Consider the following 10422-nt stretch of genomic DNA (forward strand, 5'->3'; position numbering starts at 1 on the left):
ATGGGTACTTTGTGTAGTTTCGCAAAGGAAGAGGCTAGGGCTAACTTGTATAGATCTGACACAGGTTTCAAAAGAGCTTTTTTTAAAAAAAAAGATTTGAATGGTTATTTCATATATATCTTATATATCTCTTCCTCAGAAGGCTTATTAAAAGATCAGAGGCAGAAAAAAAAATCTTAAGTAGGCTTTTTCCCCACTGTATTTTAATTGGGCAAGTAATCTCAAAAAAGGGAAATGTAAAATATCTTGCAGCAATTCTGAGCACCTCTGCTTCCATGCTATAATTTCCCAGCTGAAAGTTACTAATTTACTAAGTTCATATGCTGAAATTTTAAAAAATCAAGATACACGTATTTGGGTGTGCTGTAGTCACACTGGTGGTGACTCATTGTGTCGAAGTCTGAGAAATGTCTACAAAATACATTCTAGAGACATACAGGAGTCCCTGTCCTGTGTTGGAGTGCCATCCAGAGACATTTGGGGAAATTGGCCTATGAGGAAGCTCATCGAAGCTAAAACAGTACAGTGAATATAACAGAAAGCCAGAGTGCCTTAGTAGCCTTTCTGACGGAAATCTTGTTGTCCAGGAAGCTACCATGTCATAAATCAAAGAGACATCCCATTTTGATAGATTATTTCTCTTTTCAGAAAGACTTGACTTGGCAGTTTTGTCCTTTATATAACTATTTCTTCTCCAGATGGTTCCAACTCTCCTTTAGTTTTTAGGTCACATTCTTCTTCTTCAGCATCTGCCTAGGAATAGATGCTCATAAATCCATGTAATGAGGGATGGTGTTTACTTTGCTGTGACCCCAAAATATGCCAACTGCGTGACCATCCCAGCCACCATTCCCGCATTTCCAATATTTCTGGGTAAAGAGGCAATGGACACTCTTTGAAGAGAAAATGCATGGTGTTTAGAAAAGTTGAACTTTTTAAAAAAACTTGGCAGTCATCTTCATGTACAAGAAAGTTAAAGACATTGCATTTTGTAAAAGAACCTGTTTTGGTTCTTCTAGTTCAGCATGCTTTTTGGCATGCATTCTCTTCAGATTTTCTACCTGCTGAGTCATTATTTTAACTGCTTTACTAACCTGGCTTTCCTGATTAATAGCTCCCAATATCTAAGCCCTCCTGGTTGCTCATGATATACACTGGCTAAGGAACGTTACATTCTTCTCAAGCTTCTTAATGGTCTCCTAAGCCTGGCTGTCATCTTCACGGGGTGGTGTTAAAGACTCTAATAGCTTTACACAGTTAGATATGTCTTTCTTCAAATTTTCTTCTGCCAAGTCACAGGACCTTTCTTCAAATTTCACTATTTTTTTTTCAAGGTAAACCAGTTGCATTTAATTCCCAACAATAATCTAAGAAATTCAGCCTTCACCTCCTTCTCATTAGACATGTTGTCACTAAGCTTTTCCTATTTTTAAAACATGTTTAAAATAGTCACATAATTTCATGTTAAAAATGAATTATTAGGGCTTAATTTGTAGTTTAAAATGTATCCCCATCGTATAAAATAAAACATAAGATTGAATAGTCAATTAAAATAACAGAAATTTGACATTATAATTAAAGGATAGTAAGCATGTTTAAGAGTACAAGGTTTTATTCTCTATACATCAAATAGTTTAAAGTATATAAGGTATGATTTGTAGGACCTCAGGTCTGGGAGGGTTTTTACCCTCTAATCCTACTGCACATTTTTTAGTTGAAAATCTTTTGAAATATGCTTGTAAGAGATGAGACAAAGTGCGATGAAACAATCCACTAATAGAAATCTCATTGTTTCATAAGTAACCCACTCAATCTCGATACAATCCTGATATAAAGACATTTCTTCTTTTGAGATTGAATCTGTTCTCTTCTGGCTTCTACTCATTGTTCTCTGTTAAGTTCCCTAAGATCCTACAAACCAGATCAACTCCCTTTGGCACATTCCAACCATCAGAGGTCTGGTGACTGAGATGTTCATCCCTCTTTAGACTAATCATCTCCATTCTTTTTATTGGTCTTCATGTAGCATTATTTCAAGTCACCTCAGCAATCCAGGATGTGCTCTCTTACAACAATTCTAGTTTCTCTATATTCCTCTCAAATGTGTGTATCCACAGGCATTTTGAAATTCAACAATGTATATACTTCTCATCATATGGTGTCATAGCGCTGCAGTATTTTATAGTAGAAGGACTCCTCATTAGTATATATAGAATAATTTTTTTATTATTTCTCCACTGATATCTCTCTTCCCCTATTGGACACCTAGCTCTATGTGTGGGGTAAGGAAATAGATCTGACTTGGTCATCATTCTATTTTCCATGCTTAGCATTATGCCTGTCTGACGTAGTGTTCTCTAAGTATCCATTAATTGAATGAATGTGTGGATTCATCATTTTTCTGTGGCATCATTTTAATTCAATAATAAATTATTTACCTATAGTTTCGGCAGGCTCTAATAAAAACTGGTTTATGATAGTATCTCATAACTATTTCCGTCAAGAGCTATAAAATCTTTCTAGCATGACTTTTTACAAAGGAGAAACATTATACATCAAGAGGATGTATCATAGAGGATAAGGTGATTCTGAGATTTTCACCTGTGGAGTATCCAAGTTATTGATGTCTGTTTTTTTTCCTTGTGAATTCTTTTATTGATATCACATTTTGGAAAGAAGTGAAGTGTTAGGCAATTATTGATCTGAAATAGGCTTGATAATAACATGCCTTCAATATTTTAATCAAGATTATGGATCAAGAGATTTATGAGAGGCTGATCAATATGCAAATAGCATGGATTTAGAATATACTGTAAACACTCTGGAAACTTGATCCAAACTGGTCTAAGCAGATTGGATTTGTGATTCAGTTTCCTTATATTTCACCAAAGGCACAGAAAAGATATAAGAATAAGCCATAAATGACACAGCCAGACTTGAAAACAAGTGTTTATGGCAGACCAGAAGCCATGAGGCAAGTAAAAGAAGGGGAAGGGATAGGACACTTCATTAGGCAGCTTAGTCTTCAGCAGTAAGCCCTGTGAGCTACTGTAGAAAGTATTTCAGGACCTCTCAGGGAGAACCTCATTCCATAAAGCAGCACAGGATCAAACAACTGAAAAGGATGTGTACAAGCCTACAAAGGTTTTGCTAATGCTGAGAGAAGAAATGCTATGTTAGGCTGCATTAATAGAATAGGGAGGTGGTAGTTCAATTTTCTGATGTTTGGAGTTTTATATTCCTTACCAGTTATTTTAAAAGCAAGATTGAAAACCAATATATTCTAAAGAATAGCTGAGATGGAGAGGATATTTTGAATTTTATCAGTAAAAGAAGGACTAAGGAAATTAGAAAAGTGGTTCTTAATTTGACATGTGCTTCATAGTCTTTGAGTTTTTTGTTTTTAATACATATACAGATAACCCTACTCCTAAGGATTCTTATTCCTTAGATCTGGAATAAGGAGACAGTATGCATTTTTTTTAAAAAGTTTTACAGGGGGTTCAAATGCATAACCCTGGTTGAGAATCATCAAATTAGAAATAGCTTGGAGAAGAATGATAAGTGGGATATGATTGTCTACAATTGCAAAGATGACAAAGTTTTACTCCCTGAATCCCTTGGGAAACCAGTTGATGAATTTCCACCTGGGATCTTTTACTATATCCAGAACTGACAGCTAAGCAGTTGTGGTTGAGGGCAATGGTCTTTAGGTAACTGTGCCAGTGGAGTGGGCTGGCTGAGGTGGATATTGCTGGCACAGACTCACTGTGCTCTTTTTCCTCTATATTCTACAACCAGATGCTGGGAATGGATTTTCTTATCTCCTCTTCTCTTCCTCCTTCAACACTCATCTTGTACCAGGAGAACCCAGACCTTGGGGGGTGGGATGGATCTGGACTAGCCGTGGGGTTTGGCTAGGGTCTGACCTTACCTTGTACATGGTTCATAATTCAGCAAAGATATGAAATTCAGTGGCTTTTTAAAAAGATTTTATTTATTTATTTGACAGAGAGAGAGAGACAGTGAGAGAAGGAACACAAGCAGGGGGAGAGGGAGAGGGAGAAGCAGGTTTCCCACTGAGCAGGGAGCCCGACGCGAGGCTCGATCCCAGGACCCTGGGATCACGACCCAAGCTGAAGGCAGATGCTTAATGACTGAGCCACCCAGGTGCCCCTTCAGTGACTCTTTAATTAAAGTCTTTAGTAACTCTCTTTTTCTCTCTTTCTCCCCCCTCCCTCCTCTCCTCTTCTCTTATTATTGTCTCAGCATCAGTTTTCCAAATAGGCTTTACTCATTCCAAAAAAGTTGCCACTCTTTTGTCCTGCCATCTTGGCCATTGTGCTTGAAAAATAAGATAATAATCTGCTTTGAAAAACTCTGCAAGACTTCCTATTTAGGTAGGTAAAGTTAGTCACCCAGGTCCATAACTTCTTCACTCTTCTCTCTCAGTTCACTATGCTTTACTCTCCTAATTTGGTAATTCATGCCTCACTAGAAGATTTTTTCTAGTTGTGTTTGTGGTTTTCTGACTTTGAAAAAGAAGAAAGGTGAGCAGGCTCAGCTGTATTGCTAATATCCTCTCAAATTTTTCCCCCTTGGAAAAAGAAAGGCAGGGGTCATAATCAAGTTTAGTTTAGAACCTGAATATGTTTTAGCTTATAAAACATACCATAGTTCAAACATATTTATACTCTAGTATTTGAGACCTGTCTAGAAAAGGTTTTGTTTGCTTGAATATTGTGTTGTCTTTCTAGGTAAGCTACATCAGTTGAGATAGTAATGTAACAACCCAGGGAGAAGGGGACTTGATCCAATCAAGTCTGCTTCTCACGCAGAGAAACAGGGTCAGGGGAAGTTTGGAGGTAGATTGGACTCTTCACATGTTGTGTCTTTGGAGGAGCCTCTGATATACCCCACTCTAACCTGTCACTTCCCCTAAAAGGACAAGACACACCTGAAAACAAAGGCTCAGTGCAGTCAACTAGTTGCCCAAAGAATTTTTCATGTCCCTTCTGTCATCAGACCATCCATCCTAAGGAAGAAGGAATGCCTGGCCACCCACTCTGGGACCAGAGAGATGAGGATAGGGAAGCAGATATCTGGCTACTTTATCTTTTCCATGTTTTTCTGCAGCAAAGAAGTACATAGCCCTTCCCCACCACTCCCCTTCCTTATTTTAGAATTCAAAGGAGACTTTTTTTTTTTTAAATAATCCAGTACTTAATTCCTCAAGCTGTAAACTAGCCTCCTGCACTTTCCTTTAAGAAAGATGCTAGTAGCAATTTTTCCCATCTCAGGATGAATTTAAGACACAATGGGTACTTCTCTCAGGCATGTTTACATTTTAAACCTCTCATTAAAAAAATAAACCTTAATCTTTTATTAAAGAAATTTCAGACATGGTGGACTCAGGTGGGGCTAGTGGGAGCATGGGATATATTTTGGAAACTATGGTTGTTTAAGGCTTCTACATTCATATCAAGAGACGGAAGCAATACCAAGCCCTAAGGATAGCACACAGCAGACTCCTACATTAAAAATCTCTGTCACTCCTGAGTTTTTCCCAGTTAAGACTCCTGATATACATAACAGTTCCCCTTAAAGCATGTAGGGATCCTCTACCACTTGCTACTGCATCTACCATTTGATCACCTACCACTAGCTCCATTTCTCTATTGGAAATCTCACTCTGCAAATCTATCTCATCACTTCCAAATGTTTGACAGAGACCTTTCAGATCAGTGAGGTCAGAGTACATAGTGATTTGGGTTTGGGGCTTAAAGTCAGAGGAACCTAGGCTTGAATCCTAACCCCTACACTGATTAGAATGACCTAGGACAAGTTACTTAACTTCCCTGATTCCCAGATTCTTTACCTATAAAAGGGAGATAATGATGCTCAACCTACAAGGGAAGAGACATTAACTGCCTGCCTTAGCAGCAAGTAAATGATGGCTAACATTTTGATGGTCACCTTACTTGCTAAACTGATGGTCTGTTTGCTCCCTCTCTTCTCATTAGTAAAGTTAAGGCATTAAAAGCCATAGTAATAATGACTATAACAGTTATTGATAATAGTTATATTTTCACTTCACATTTACTAGAGTGAAAAATTTATGGGCATCCTCTGGCACATAATAAATTTTCTTACCCCTATGTTTCATAGCCTATCTGAAAATTAAGGCTGAATATTCTAAATATAATTCACACTTTACCCCCACTGCCCCACCAGAAAGAAATACCTTACCATTTTTGAATTTCAATCTTTCTTTTCTCTTTACTTGTTTAAACTTTTTTCCCCGCAATGAATGCCATAAAAAAATCTAACTGTGACATAGAAGTGGAAAAAATAGTTTTAGGGGATGATTTAAGCTGGAAACACATTTGTTTATAGCACTCACATTATCCCAGGGCATCCTGGACAGAATGAGTTCTGCCTCAGGCTACTAGCTTCTCAGGTACTCATTAATTCTGAAGAAAGCTTCATGTTGAGGCCATTACCACTTAATTACAGTTTGTGATTATTGGCACATTCTTTAGTGACCTTATTCTATGTGCTGGCCTGTTTGTTCACTAGAGGATCCATGCAGCTGGAAATTTTGGCTGACTAGAAAGTATAAAGGGGGATTTTGGGGAGCTTGAATTGAAACCATTCTTGCTGAAATGTCAACACATTTTTCTCCCATCTGGATATGGTTAATCACGGTGCTTGCTTTGATATACTTTTTCCATAAGCTATGCTTTTGAGGTGTGCCTGAACTTATCAAAATCTATTTTAAAGCAAAGCTTTGAGCAGAAGTTCTTGTCTGTCATTATTTACTCTTTGTGGGCATAACAGGGGAGGTTTCTTACGAACACTTCAGCATTATTAGAGCTTGCAGTCTAGGGACCAAATGGTCCCTAGACTATATTTCTTCCAACATAGAAACTGGAAGGAATTTTAATTCCATGATTCCTCTAAGAATAATGTTGTTCTAAAATCATAGGGAAGGAGGCCTAATCTAGTAGCAAAGAGTACTTGGTTAGGAACTGGAAAATCTGGCTGGCTTCTATGCTTAATTGTAACTGATTTTTGGGCAAAATAGTTTCACTTATTCACACATTATTCATGCCATAAATAATTAGTGTTTTCTTCGTGCTGTACACTGGGGAAGTTATCGTGGGTACTGAAGTCTGTGGGGCATGGGATAATAATTTCTCCTTGTACTTATCATACCTTTCCCAGTGTGTGATAATATATAAACAAATGAGTGTGGCTGGGCTCCAATAAAATTATATTTATCAACCATAAAATTTGATTTTCATGTAATTTTTTGGTATGTCATGAAATATCAGTTTTCTTTTAAGACTATTTAAAAATGGTCTTTTTAAAGACCTCTGGGCTATAGTGTGCCAAACACTGATTTACAACACAAACAAAATAAACAGTAACATGATTATCACTGGCAGTAGATTTTCTGGGTTTTATGGGAGCACGTGGAACTCTTGGTTGTCCAAGTCTTTCCCCAGGATGAGTTATATGATAGGACAAAAAGAATGAGAAAGGATGAGTCAGTTGAGACCAAAGAGAAGAGTATATGCAAAGTCCCAGAGGCAAGAGAATAAATATGGTAAATGAATGACTGGAATACAGAATATAAGAAAGAAATGCAGAATATAAAAAATAGTGATAAATGTACAGTCTGCTTAACTGAGCAGGGGCCATATTTTGAATAGCTTTATATTGCCATATAAAGGATTTTGGAGCAAGAGGAAGCCTTTGGAAAGCTTTTGGTAAGCAAGTACAAGATTAAATTTGAGACTTAAAATATCTCTGTGGATACACATGGAGGATAGAATAGACATGGCTGTGCTTCAATATGACTTTGTTTACAAACATAAGTGGCAGATCAGATTTAGTCTGTGGGCTCTTCTGCTAAACCTTTCTGGAGAGTCAGACAACCTGATTGAAATCTTGTCCCATAACTAACTACTTTTCGGCAAATTACTAAGTTTTTTTTTTTAACTATTATGTTCTGTTCAGCTCTTCTTTTCCTTCAAGAAGTCCATCAGAAATCCATAAATTTAAATGAAGGGTAGAAAAACTTTCATTTGTTATGTTGAAAGAAAGCAGTAACTGGGAAGATGTTGAGACAACAGCTACTTTATTTCATTGCATTGAATGTTACTACCACCTTCCCCCAGGGATTTATCCTTCCATAGAGTAATTTGTCCCACCACTGGTTCCAACATCCCCTTTCCTGCACATCTGTATCCTGATTTCCAGCTAATGCCATTGATGTTCCTCCATGACACTGATTCTGTTTACTTGAGTTATAAGATAAGCAGTTGACCAACTTAACACCCAGTTTTAGTTTTCTAATTTCCTTGACTTCATATTCAAGTAGAGAATGGCAAAGACTGTCTGCCAGATTATTTAATTTTAAAGGCTTCTTACTGCTTTTGATATAAGAAAGAACAATTTCTCTGGTGGTGAGATCCCAAAGACAATCTAGAATACAAGCATGTATAAGAAACAAAATGGCAAAGAATGATAGGTACAGTAGAACACTGGTAAAGGTGAATATAACCAAACTCTATAGAAGTAAAGACTTCCTTTTTACCAAGGGTTCAACACAAATATCCAGGTTGAAAGTTTTGGCTGTAGGACTGGAGATTAGAAATTTGAAAAGTCATGAATTCATTAACATGTTTGAAATTCTGAAAAATCTGTGTGATTATATTTCTTTTTTTTTTTTTTTTTAGAGAAGCTGGTGACTTTTTTTTTTTTTAAGATTTTATTTATTTATTTGAGAGAGAGAATGAGAGATAGAGAGCACGAGAGGGAAGAGGGTCAGAGGGAGAAGCAGACTCCCCGCTGAGCAGGGAGCCCGATGTGGGACTCGATCCGGGGACTCCAGGATCATGACCTGAGCCGAAGGCAGTCGCTTAACCAACTGAGCCACCCAGGCACCCGATTATATTTCTTTTAAAAAGAGAAAGAACCCAAGAGATCCTTTCAAAGTATGTCAGTATCTGTAATGTGTGGTGGAAAGACCCCAACTGGAGGTCAATATGACCAGTGTTCTAGTCCAATACCTGCAATTAAGCAGTAGCTATTTGACTTTGAACAGGTGTTATGATACCCTATGGAATGAGAGAAAAGAGAATATCACTATTATCTACCCTCATATTTGTTCCCTACTTTTGCCACCTTATTACCCCAGAGGAAATCTAGACTTCTCCAACATTACTCAATGTGTATACTTACAACATTATATTAGTACAACTATAAAAATAATTATTCTTAAATTAATCATTCAAAAATTTTAAAATAAATCATATATGGACTTCAAGACTCATACAGATGAAAATTCTTCCAAAATTGATCTGAAGATTTTAATCCCACTCAGAATTCTAGCAGTTAAGTTCTGCTTCTGAAAGATGCAAAGGAGTGTTGCTCCCAACCTAACAATGACAGAAAGCCAGATGATTTACAAAATTATCATTTATCTCAAAGCCATCAGAGTGCTGAGGTCACAAGACTACCAAGAAAACTGAATTCCCTAAAGAGACAGATTCCTTGGTAGGAGGAGGGCAGACACAAACCTTTCAACCTTGGCCAAAGCACAGGAAAAATATGTGACTGCCATAGAAGCATATAAGAAAAAAAATCAGTTAATATTGTAGATACTTCTTAAAGGCCAAGAGTGGGTAAAGATTTCAGTTTAGAAAAACAGAAAGCCCCAGGCACAGGGGAGTTTGGCTTCACTCAAACTCCTCTTCATGAGTGTCATCAAGTGCTCACATACAGTGGGTGCAGGGCAAGAGAGCCCTTCCCCACCCCAGACCTATGATGGATTAAGGTGCAGGAGGTGACTGGATGCCAATGGCTGACAGGCAAAAAAACTGTACTTACTTAACCAGATCCTCCAATCTGAAAAAAAGGTCTTAAACCACAAAGGCGGTCTATTCATCAAGAAGATATAACAATCTTGTGTTTATGTACCCAGTTACATTTTTTAAATTGATAGAACTATCAAAATAATAACAGAAAAATCTACAAAGGTAGTTAAAGAGGTCAACATTCCTCTGTCAATAATTAACAGAAAAATAGACAGAAAATCAGAAAAATCTATGGTAAGTATCCAAAATTTGTAATAAGACTCTGACCTGAGAAGCACCATCAACTGCCTAATTTAATTGACACTTAGAGAACAACCCATTTAATAACATCACAGCACACATTCCTTGCAAGTGCATGTAAAACATTTACTGAGATAGAACATATTCTTGGCTATTAAACAAAGTATGATAAATCTCAATAATGAGCTTATGCTAGAAATAAATAACAAAAATACATAAAATTTCTCGTATATTTGAAAATTAAACCATATATATTTTTTAAATTTTTTATTGTTATGTTAATCACCATACATTA

At 37.0% G+C, this 10422-nt stretch overlaps 1 pseudogene; it reads right to left on the reverse strand.

Moving 5' to 3' along the window:
- Positions 1-369: 369 nt before the first annotated feature.
- Positions 370-3943, reverse strand: LOC114207103 (inositol 1,4,5-triphosphate receptor associated 2-like; annotated as a pseudogene).
- Positions 3944-10422: the final 6479 nt, after the last annotated feature.

The sequence above is a fragment of the Eumetopias jubatus genome, unplaced genomic scaffold (assembly GCF_037043125.1).
Source record: "Eumetopias jubatus isolate StellerSeaLion01/CBP00866 unplaced genomic scaffold, mEumJub1_p1.0 scaffold_1, whole genome shotgun sequence".
NCBI lineage: Eukaryota > Metazoa > Chordata > Mammalia > Carnivora > Otariidae > Eumetopias > Eumetopias jubatus.